We start from the raw sequence: 12,680 nt of genomic DNA, 5'->3' as shown, positions 1-12,680 counted from the left end.
AGTGAAATTCAGACCACTGAGTTTCTCATATGCTCCACTGAAAGGATATAGGTCTAAAATGAATAGAAGAGGATTCAAGAGGCCAGTAGGTCACATTTAACAATCAAATATTTAATCAACACTGTAAAAGTGGAATTTAGTCTAATCTTGCATGTTTAGAGACTACTAAACTGGAAATACATCTTTCCAGATACTTGTCCCTTAAAATGCATCCCCATGGAATGTCACCAAATTGCACACATCTGAATAATTTCTTAAATTAGTCACATGGGAAGAAGTTTATTTCTAAAAATGAATGTTTTCTTCTCCTGCTATACAAAGGAAGCCACAAATGTTTACATGTGGAAATTAGAAATCTACTTTTTCACTGAGGATAATCTTTACATTTCACCATAGCTTTTATTATAGTAAATTTCTAGAGCTGCTTTACTCTCCCATACACCTGACAGTGTTCCCAAGTCCAGTGTGACCAGGAGTGCAGGGGAGTAGAATATGGTTACAAAGTCCGTGTTCCATAGCCAGATTGAGGATTTTTGGGGCAAGTGAAACCCACAATGACTCTATCTAAAAGCTAGTGAAATCAATGAGAAAAAAATCATTAACTAGGGAGCTCCTGGATAGATACTAAGATCTCACCCTGTTTCCCCTGAAAGAGCCCTGATCAGAATTTCTTTCTCTCTCTCCCATTTTCATCTCTCATTGCCAGTTGTCTGCGAAGAAGATTGTTCTCTATTAACCTTTACTGACTTAAACCATCTGCCCTAACTTTTCCACCTATGAATTTCTTCTACATGGAAAGAGAGAAGGAGATCCTGTTCTACAAGAGCTGCCTGACATCATTGGGAAAAAAAGTATTTCTGGATGCATGTCCCTCTTTTGGCAAGTTGTTTAGACTAGACACTGATCTTCCTGATAGCTATTTAGATAAGAGGAGTTCACCCAGGTCAGACTATTCCTACAGGAAGGGAAACAGATTATTTTAGCTGTTCAGACGAGAGGAAAAAAATAAAAAATAAAAAATATTTTTTAAAAAATGTAGCAAAACTTGGATGGAAAAGGATGAAAGCATTACTATTGCCCTAAGAAAGGAGAATCTCTCCCACAAAATTACATCCTTGTATGTCTCAAGGAGGTTTCTTAAGGGCAGATTCAGCAGGAGCTGTTGGGTGAGCTCTGCTGCTCAGTTCTGAGTGGAGGCAGAGCTTGCCCGCCTCCTCTTTAGTGCAAAGTTGTGGGTTTCCTTAAGTAAATATATATGAAATAGTATTCAAACAGTGCAGTTGGAAATTGTCTTCCTTCCCCTGAACTACTTCTAAGAGCCCATGGACTGAGGTTTGATATAATAAAACATAAACCTGGTTGCTACATAATTAACTCAAAATTTAATGAGCGATGAAAGTACAATTATGCTTTAGTAAAGCATTAAGCTTATACTCCTGCTTAATCCATTTAAAAAGGCTCTCTAGGTGCTCACTTGGCAAATAACAACATAAGACAAGTCAGAAATTACATTTATTAAAAGTAAATGGGTATCTTTAGCAATTGATACCTAACAATGTAGGACAAATTTGCCAAACTTAATTAAACAAATTAATGTAATTATACACTTAATATTTCCTTAATTACAAGGCTAAATTATCTTTTTACATACCACGCTGTCAGCTCAATGGTTGTCTGTTACCTCACCAAAACAGCAGCAGCAACAAGGATCAAGGTCTGGCTGTGGTGGCCTGTTGGTGTAGTTGGGATTCTCTGCACTGTTACATATGATCTTGGGTGACAGACTTAAACTTCACACTCAGTTACTCCTTTCATAACTTACTACCACACTTATTATAGTAGCATGATTACTTTTTGTTTAAATTGTACTCTGAAATGGAGGAGAAAACAAATAATGGTTTCATTTCAATACTGAAGACTATGTCATGAGGTCTATCTGCTTTTGGAATGATTTGTTATTTGTATTGTATTTTCACACACTGGAGGAGTACACGAATTTGAGTTGATGGATGCTGAACAATTCTGTCCAGCTCCATCTACTGCTACCTCTGGATGGTGTTATGAGTGTCCCTTCAGCAAGAAGAGGTACTTCAGCTCTAGATCCTTCTTTTTAAGGCCACCGTGACCTATGTGTTCCTTGATAGTCCCAAGCTGCACCTGCTTCACAGCAAGACTATGGGACAGGCCAGCTCTTTCTCCAAAAACACTGAAGAATTTACAGCCAGTAAGGCTCCAGGCAAACCTCATTCAGGGCCAATCTATGGACTGGCATGAGAGACTGTGCTCTAGAGACCATGACTCATCATGTGAGACCCTACAGAACTGTACAGAGCTGAACAGATACAGTAAGTTTCTTTTCCTTTTCTGAAAGAGGAAATTAAATCTTGTAAGATTATCTATTTTGCCACAGTCATGTCAGAAACCAACAGCAGACTGAAAAGCCAAACTCAATTCACGTAAATCTAAGTTAGCTACTTTACCTCTAAAAAAAAAGTAATGCCAAAAGAAAAATCTCACCTTTTCTAAGGGTATCCACTAGCTCAAAATAAGACTTCACTTTAGACAAGTGTTTTATTTACTATTTTTGATGTTTTACCTTTTTCTTTCTCACATCCCAGCCATAAGCTACAAAGAACCCATAATGTTCACAGGATTTTTATAAAATGCATGTTCAGATTGCTAGGCCTTATTCCACCTACTTCCCCTGCACTGCCCAAATAAAATGTACTTGAAGGGAATTTACCAGTAGTGTTCACTTTCTAAGTAACCAAATCACAGTCCTTTATTTTAATGATGATTGTGCTTCATCATTCCGGCTATATCAGTTTATTTTATTCAAATCAAATTTTGAAGTCTAAATAAAGTGTTTCAACCTTCTCTAAACAAACTATCTTGATGAAGTATTTTGGTATTTCCAAAGTGAAGCTTTTAAGAAACATCACTTGTGCAAAATGTTGTAATTTTCATTCCTTGATTTGAACAAAAGAAATGCCCAAATACTACAGTTTTTCCTGTAGAAGTGATTCTGAATTTTGACCAACCTCATAAATTAAACTAGCCCTTAACTCCATTTTAAATGCACAATAGATAAATGACACTGAGAATTTGAAGTGCACTTTTAAGGAAAACTCTGCAACAGTTTGCTCTTTTCATCATTGTGACTCATGTTGTAATGAGGACAACTGAACTTCCAAAACCCATCCAGAAAAAATGTTGCATTTTTTTAAATAAAAAACATTTTTCCCTAGTATATTTTATAAGTGCTTGAGAACCACCAAAAGTTCATCATGTCCATATTTTAGTATAACTACTGAAAATGATAAGTTGCAATTTTCCACGAATCTTTAGAAACTCTCTTCCTCCTAAGCAGGCTGTTTTATCTTACATTAAAGCTAAAAGGATCAAAACACAAAACAGAGAAGGTTGCCCATTTATTGAACTACAGTGCATCAGAGATTTGCAGAATAGTTAACAGAGGTCAAAAAGATTAGCAACAAATGCAAGCTCCTTTCAGATTTATTTTTTTTAAAGCTTTATTCATTAAAGAAAAAAGAGTTTCCGAAGTGTATTGGGAGTGATATTATGCAGCAGCATTTAGAGGTATTTTTCAGACCAGAAATTCATACAGTGTCCTCTCTTGCAGCTAAATGTTGCACTTGGATTCTAAAAGATTTACTGTTAAAGAAAAATCCTTAAAGAAATGCCGCAAAATATCTTTAAAACCTACCAAGTCAGATCATCATTTACCCTGGGCTTTTTATATTGCTTTAACAGTATAGAAGAGACCTACCAGTAGAGGTAAATTATATTTGCACTTGTTTCGAGTGTTATAAACGTGAATATTCTGTGCAGAAGTTTAGAAATGTTGAAGTCAGGTTGAGTGTTAATACTAGTGGCATTATATTCAAAACCTGCTGCAGTGGCAGTATGTTAGGTCATTGCATCTTCACTGTTATTTAGCTACTGCACTGTTGAAACAAGAAAGATTTAGACAGGTTGCAATTCTGTTCAGAATTTGGCTCCCAGAAGGAGAAGAGCAGTCAATTCAAACAAAATCCTGACCATTGAAATGACGAACACCTCTGAAAACTCTGCTTACGATGGTGAGAGCATTGGCTTGGATATCCCATTATGTGTAAAGGAACAGACACGGTGCTACACTTCTCTGCTACACTTCCTCAGATACTAAACCCTCCCCGTATTTAAATCCCTTTTGTGTTACTCTGTATAGTGCACTTCAGCTGAGGTCCTTGTCTTACATTTTTACTCAGCCTTTGGGTGTTGGCAAGTTGTGCTGTGCAAGCAAATATCCCTGTGCACTGACAGAAACATTCCTATTGTATTTACACCTCTGCTGGACTCAGTGAGGTTCTACTAGGAGGAAAAGCTGGCCAAGGATCAAAATCAGGCACAGCCTTTGAATTGCTGGTAGGTTTCTCTTGAACACTGTGTTATGGAGGAGGATGCCCAGCAGGGAAGTTGGAGGATGGCATCATGGGTGGTGCTGGGGTCCTTCCTCAAATCACCTTCAGAACACCAGCCAGACAGCAGCGAAATCCAGTCATTGCCTCCCATATCCATGTCTCTAACCCTCATTGCCCAGCCACTAAACCACTTAAGCTTTCTCAGCCAAGAGGTATTTGGTTTAGAGGTCTTGGCCATATAAAGGTTTTAATATGAGGCTTGCAGTGGAGCAGATTCATAGGTCCTGATGAATCTGCTCTAGCATATACCCTCAGATATCCCTCACCCCAAATGCTTATACTCCCTCTGCTCCACTCCTGGATCTCCCAAACACCTTGGAGTTATTCCTGTCATACACAAATACGTATTCCCAAGCCAGTATATGAAAAATAATTTCCTGTTGACAAGCAGAGAACTTGCAAAGTGACCTGACTTGTGATTTATAATGAGGCTGTAGAGTTAACTCTGTCCCTACTTCCCTTCTAAGGTGTCTGTGTTATGGTTTCTCTCTATTTAAAGCTGCAGGAATGTCCTTGTGAACCCCAGAAGGTTGCTTGTACTGCATTAGTTTTCCATAGCAGGGCCAAAAGATCTCAGGATTTATCAAACACTTTTAAGAGATTCATGGAAGGTAGCTAAGAAAAGCAGACTTAGGGGGGCTTAAATTTACTTTGCAGAAATCCGTCTATCTATTGAACAATTGTTAAGACTTCCAGAAACCGAAGCAAAGCTGGTGTTCTCTATTGAGCTAGCTATGGATATTGCCTGTGATTTGGCAGCACAAGGATGTTCAGGAGATGACTGGGGTATCAGGATGCATGAGTTTAATTCTAACCTCATCTGTGAGTGAGTCAACTTAGTGTCTCAGTTTACTGTTCAAATAGTTAAAATGGTACATCTCTTCCCCAAAAAGACATTCAGAATCTATTTTAACTGGTGATATTAAATGCTTAGGTACTAGCTTAATGAAATTTCTGGAACATAAACACGTCCCCAAGTTGTGGTCAAAACTAAGCAAAAAAAAAAAAAACACCAAGACAACCAAATCCACAAAAATACAATCCACGAATCCAGAAAAACATTACCCTGCTTGGAAAAGAGCAGTGATTTCATTTTTTACACATGACCCATTTATTCGAGACAGAGGAATCTTCTATTGAAACAGAAATATATCAGGTGAAATTTTAATCAGGCTGTCAGGCTTCATTCTAATTCTCAGGCAGTCTACACAGAGGAGAGAAAGGGAAAGGAAACATTAAAACTGATTCTCATAAAGAGATGGAGAGAGAGAGAGCAACAAGCTGTGTTGATATATTAATTATCTATTTATAATATGTAATCTTTTCAACTTCTGTCATGTTAAAATCAACAAAGAATTTAGCTGAAGACAGCCATAAAATGAACTGATTACAGCTTGCGTACAACAGCGATGAAAGAGCAAATACACACAGCTATGCAAATGTGAAATATAACATGACAGAAAGCACAGGCACCATGATAGCAGCAGGTAATTGCTGGGCTCTGTAGCTCTCCCACCAAACAGACCCTGTGATATTTCCTTTGTTCTCTAGCTGGCACATTTTTGGCACGTGGGAGGGAGGGGGAGGAAGCAAGCTGGGGCTGAACTCCTTGTGAAAGCTGCTGCAAACATGCAGAGAGTTAGAGCAGTTGGGAGGGCAGGGTTACGCAGAGCTGAGCCTTTGAGGTAGCACCATGTCCAGCAACTGAGAGGAATCATATCCAAGAACCATACATAGCCAGAGGTTGAAGGCTGACATTTGCCCTTTTAATTCCAACACAAACTCTCCAAGATGGCAACACACTGAAGGCCTTATCCAGCACACTGGAATTAATGGCAAGATCCCTTATCTCCATGAAATGGCTTGGGGTCAGGACCAAGTCTGAAAGCTCACTAGGTAGCAAACAAAACAGAGAGTTTCATGCATGTATTTATATGTTTACAGCTTAATGGTGCTTCTCATGGAACTAGAAATAAGTCTGAGCTGAGTGAAAATTCAGCTTTTGTGGAGTTGGCATGTTTTATCTGGGAGCTGTACTGTTAATCACATTCATGTCATGATGAGCACAGCGTGAAGTACATCTCTAGCTGCCTTCCTCCTCTTCTGCTGATACACATCAGCATTAAAAGTAGCCATTGCAGTGGGGTAAGACATTTAAAAATATTCTAGTTCTGATTTTTACTCTTTTGGATTGCATTTTTGTCAGCATTTGGGTGGTTTTATGCAGGCTTGTGTTTGGGGGTCCACCAAGGCATAATCCCAGACTACATCCGATATACAGGCAGGCTGTAGTGTCACGGACTCAGAACCAACATGACACAGCAGTGGATTTTCTGTGCTGGAGTTGGGTGAGGCAGACTGAGAGGATTTGGCTCATCTGCTTCAATATCCATGTTTGTAAAACTATCATTTTCAGAAGTGACTTTGGCAGTTGCACATCAGCAGTTCCACAAAAGTCCAGAGTAAAACTAGGGCAGCTGTGCAAGTCACTTTAGAAAACAAACCCCCTGAAACCACAAGACAAGCTTCAAAAGTATTATCCTCCTCTCTGTTTTTTGCTTTTTCTGAAGCACAACTAGGCCTGTAACAGTGCTTTTCTGGTCTTTGACAAGACCAGAGCCTTGTCAGAGATGTATCACCCTTCATCACAATCCCCTCGTGCCTTCTTCATGCCCTAGAATCTGGTCCCAGATCCCCACTCCCCATCTATCATGCAGTTCCCTTCCCAAGAGATCACCCTTTGGAGTGACTTTGCTGCAGGCATGAGTAATTAATAACCAGACATGACAATATGGGCTCGAGCCCAAGACAGTGTGCAGAAGAATCCATAATTTCCAAAGGGAAAACCCTTGAAGTTCTGCTGTACAAAGAGGATCTGCAGTTGCAACACACCCCTGTATATACCAGACTTAACTTCTCTCTTTGATTAGTCACCAGCTCCTCTCACCCTTCTGTGCTCAGTACTAAGCAACTACACAATATGGGAATTGACAGGAGTATAATGAAATACTGGTTTGATACCACAACACAGTCAGTCCCCAACTTAGCCCTGTTTAATTAAAATTTGTTACTGCGACAGGAACCTCATTGTGTAGAGCTAGACCCAGCATAAATTATCTGTGATTTGCCACTTTGATAAATAAACATTAAATGTGTGTCAGGGCCTCTTGCTATCGAGCATGAAGTAATTCCTGCAATAAAAAGTAAAAATCTTTTAATTATAAAATTCATTAGAACCTATCTAAAATAAAATGCTTTGTGTTTGTAATGTTAAGGTGATAAAAGTACTCAATGGACCATTACTAACAACCACAATGTAATCTCTGAAAGAGAGGAGAGTTGAAAAAGAACCGTTCAATTTACAAAACAAATACTGCACTTAATAGGAAGGGAATCAGGTTGCAAACCATAGGGTCATGACTACATTTCTAATGCACCAAAGTTCATTGTTTTTCAGTGTTTGCATCTTGATTTATTTATTATGAGATGTCTATTATACAATGAAGGCATGAGACTTTTTTATACTTTGTTCAGTATTCATATTTTACTGTATATTTTTAATATGTCAGGTTTAGCTCAAGGATTGCTTATCTTTTGCCTCTTGCACTTTGCATTGGCTCCATCATAGCCTAGCACTTCTGCATATGTTAATCCATTGCAGTAAAGGGTGTTAGCCTCAAGCTCAGAGCTGAGGTTCATCCAAAGTAATTAGTCACAGATTTAACTCTATATAGCCAAAAGAAGCTGGTTCACACCGGTAGAACTCAGTTGTCCTGCAACACAAAGTTGAGCATTCATCCTGTGCTTTGGCAGATGGGAAATTTGAGAGGTTTGTTCAGTGTGGAGAGATTATTCGCTTGGGGGATGAATGGCAGTCTTACATACTTTGAGAATAAAATTTCCAAAATGAAAGGGTAAATTATTCATTTTTTAATTTTCAGAAATCTCTCCAATTTTATTTTTTTTTACAGAATCTATGAGACAAAAACTTCTGTACAACAAGACCAGAGGTTCTGTTTCTTTGGGACAAAAAGCAGAAATTGTGTGGTTTTGCTGCTATACCTTGGATGCCATCTGCCAAAATCCATGTTATGTCTATGCCTCCTTTTTCACTTGATCAGGCACTGTCACCCTCACATCAAGGTTTTCCAAAAAAGCCAAACACAGACTGTCTTTGATTTCAGTGGGAGATATCTTCTTAAGATTACATCACCAGGGATGAAAATAACCTTTAGCAGGGAAAGCAGATCTGTAATTTATATAGTTGTTTTTTCCTAGAAACATAAGGCACAGAATTTCAAGTCTGTTAGAGCAGTGCTTTGAGTTGCATGTCCCAGGTGGATGCAGTAATCTCTGCACTACAGATGAGTGACGGATGATGTAGAGACTGGATTTAGGAGATCCTTCTTCATGCCAAACTGTATTTCTGGATCTTCAAAATCTTCTTTATGTACACTTTACTTAAAATGATACATTTTTTAGATTTTTTTTTTTGTGAATAAACATTCTGTAACAAAAAATAATAATGATTGCCATAATGTTCCCAGAAAATTTTAGTGAGATCAAAGAGTTCTGGATCTTATGAATTCATACAGTTATCTTTTTGCAAATGTTGAAACACCTCAAAGTATTGTCTGGATTGGTAGTATGCAAATAAGCATGTAGCACCTTTTTGCTTATTTGGTTACTTTTTTCTAAATAAATTCCTGCAACTGTGTTCCTGACAGTGGAAAGGCAGCCCAAGGAATTCTATGTTAGTTTGCCATAACCAGAAGAAAGAAAAGAAATTCTAGTTTCCTCTGTTTCAGGAGAAAAAAACAAACAAACAAACTCTTCCCTGGAAAAGTTATTTCTTTTCCACACTAAACCTACATTTTTCCAGCATTCTACTCTAGACAGATTGGAACGGGTCTCTTGTTGCTCACAGAAGCATCTGCTAGAGGGTTACACTTGGGGTCCAGATCTCATCTGTTCTGAAATGAAAGATTATTACATCAACCCAGTGGACAACCTATAATTGCCTTGTTTTACTTCAGCTGGAAATTTTTGTCACAGTGGTGTCTTCCTATTAGTCTACTACAAATAAGCCTTCATTAAATTAAGCTAATGTGAAATAAACTAATCTATAGATTTCTGCTTAGTTCGCTTTGGTTTAAACTCTATTCTCCTACACCTTTTCAGACATCACAAGTCACTCTAAACAGTATCTGTTGGAAGATCTTTTTATCAAACTTGGCTGATCTGACCATTTAATTTTAAAACAGGCATCTGCATGTTTGCTCCCACCATGCAGGGAGAGGGACCAGTATGACATGAGAGGTGATCTTGCATTAACAGATGTCCGCTGACAGCACTACCCAGCGATGAGACTGGAACTGGGTGGACCAGTGCACATCACCACAGATTATCAGTGTGACAGTACAGGGCTCTAAATGTCTGGGGCCAAGGTTGCTAAATGAATCTTACTCTCAGTCTGTTTCCAAATTCACATACCTTCCTGCATGATTCACATGGTATTGTTTAACTTTCTCCCTCAAGGGAGGATTTTCCCATGCATAGTTTGCAGATGCTTTTCCCTTTCCAATCTCTTTCCACATTTAGGTTTTTGGTTTTTCTCAATATTGACATTTCCATGCTTTCAGGACTGGTAATACAAGATTTGCAATGTGGGATCAGATGAATTACCAGTCTTATCAGCACCCTGTCTCCTGAAGGAATGAGGTGCACTGAGCAGAAATTCAATAATCTCCTCAGAGAAGAGAGCTGGGTATTTTGGGTTTTTGAGTGGGAGGGAAGGGAACAGTAAATCTTAATCTCTTCTTGATAGAGACTGACAAACTTGATTCACAGGGATTACATTGATTTTTATCTAAAAAGTAACTTTTTGTTTTTCCATAAACATATATCTTTTATGATTATTTTTTTAATTTTCTTTTAAATTTTGCTTCTATCAAAATGAAACAGAGAGAACGGGCACAAACAAGTGTGTCCTTGCAGATCTGAAAGCTACCTCAACTGATCTGGCTGACTTTGCATTCGTAACAAGGCTCAGTTGAGAAGGCAATGTCAAACAAACAGAAAGTAGTAACGTGTTGAATCACTACCCAGTGTGAAGGTGCACTGTGATGAACCAGGCATCTGCCACATGAACTCTTTACATTCATCCATTTCTTATCCTGATGTAAGTATTCTAATTCCATAAGGCTTTTCTCAGCCTTTAGAGCTCCTGGATTGTTCAGATTTGTTTAAAAGCTACTTCTGTAAATAGACTTTCTGCTTCTCATTTTGTTATAAAAAATGAAAATAAGCATAGACCTTTGAGGAATGAGTAAACTGTTATTATGTGTGAGTGGAAAACAAGCAGGTTATTGTAGTAACTGCTTGTAGACAGCAAATTTCTAAGTATGCAATGAAAAATGGTATGAAAGGTAACAAAATTGTTTGATTGTAAGTGACTTCAAAGATGACATCTGAAGAAAAGAGTCAGTTCATAACCAAATCATGCCTTAATTCCTTCACTTTCAAGTGACTATCAGAATATTAAATCACCATAAGAAGGATAGCAATTACAGAGTTACCAAGAAACTCCACAGTATTTTGGACCATTTTTCCTTAATCAGGGAATTACTGTTTTAAGAGTTTCCAGTATATACAACTTCCACTTCTTTTGCTAAAAGATTTGGCATCATAGGCTGAAATCTACAAAAGGGCGTGAAACAGTGCCTGGGAAAAGAAAACACAAGCAGGAAAAAGAAAAAGAAAAAAAAAAATACAGTAAATTTCCTGAAACATGGAATTTGAGTTCTGAAACCAAACTCAGATTCTAGGGGAAAAAATCTGCTATAAGTGGCGAGAAAACCCACAGGGTTACCATAGTAGTAAATTCTTCAAAAAGAAGATAAGCACACCTTCTGCCTCATTTCCCATCAGTTAGGTATGTTGAGAGAGAGTATATAATCCCTGTTGTATACAAGGCTAATGGCCAAAGCATTCACCCAGGAAATGAAATGGAAGATGAGCATTTAAAACCATCCCATCTTCTTCCCAGCAAAATGTCACTGCCACCAGCCTAGTCATGGGCAAGGGTGTGATTTCTCCAGGCCAAGCTGAGTAGTGGGGCAAGTGACAAGTCTGCAAGCTGAGGAACAAGAAAGGAGGCAGGCAAGAAATAGCCTTATTTTGTACTTTAGTGTTCAGGAAAAGAGAAAAAAAAATAGGTTTCTGTTCATGTTCCAGTTCCACTTTCCCAGGTGAGCATCTTAACCATGAGCAGATTCCTCCTTTGTTCTCAAAACCAAGAAAGGTTTTCCAAGATCAACACAAGCAATGGCGTTGGCAGCTCTAGGTCTTGCCCATAGGAGGATGATGGGGCTGCAGCCAGCCCATGCATGGAGGGATCTGCTCAGGTAGGTCTTCTCCAGCTCCACAGGCTCACCAGTGCAAGTCCTGAGTGTCTGTCACACCCTGCCCTGGCCGCAACTGCAAGAGACTGAGATAACCCTGATCTGAATGTGCCCTGCAGGCACTGTTTCTCTTTGGTTTGTTATTCCTTATACTTCTAAGTGTATATCATTAAGCAGTGAGTCCCCAAAGAGCTGCAGTTAGGTTTGTTGTTTTTTTTCTTTAGATCAAGTTAGCTCCTAACTGCTGCATCATGAAATTGCGCAGCATCACAAAATAGAGAGCTAGTTTGTGGGATGTATGTTTTTAAGAAAGAAAAAATGTTAAGGAAGAAGTAGATCTGTAGTAATTTCTAAACTCCCTGACTAATGATGGCATTATGCTTTCCCAAGGGCCTTTGTCACCTGTTCTAATTCACTGCCTCTGACACTCTGTGTGCAACCACGAACTAAAATCAATGGGGAATGGAAATGTCCTGACAAGGCCAAATTGAGCCCACCTAGGCTGTCAATGATTCCTTCATCCTTAGCAATGCTGTGTGAATATTCCTGGGTGCACAATGGTAAATCAAAACAAAACAGGGCAATACAGAGTGATACAAGGACTAGCTCTGATGTCCCTAGTCTCTGGAGAGGAGCCATAGAGTTAGGACACCCTGGAATACATCAGAGGAGCTAAAGGCCTGAGAATAGGATCTAAACCAACCAACACACTGACTGCAGAGATGTCTTGCCAGTCAACAGGGGAATACTGAAGACAAGACTGTACCATCTACCCTACTTGGAAATATCCACC

The sequence above is a fragment of the Apus apus genome, chromosome 5 (genome assembly GCF_020740795.1).
Source record: "Apus apus isolate bApuApu2 chromosome 5, bApuApu2.pri.cur, whole genome shotgun sequence".
Taxonomy (NCBI): domain Eukaryota; kingdom Metazoa; phylum Chordata; class Aves; order Apodiformes; family Apodidae; genus Apus; species Apus apus.
Note: the sequence above shows the minus strand (reverse complement) of the source record.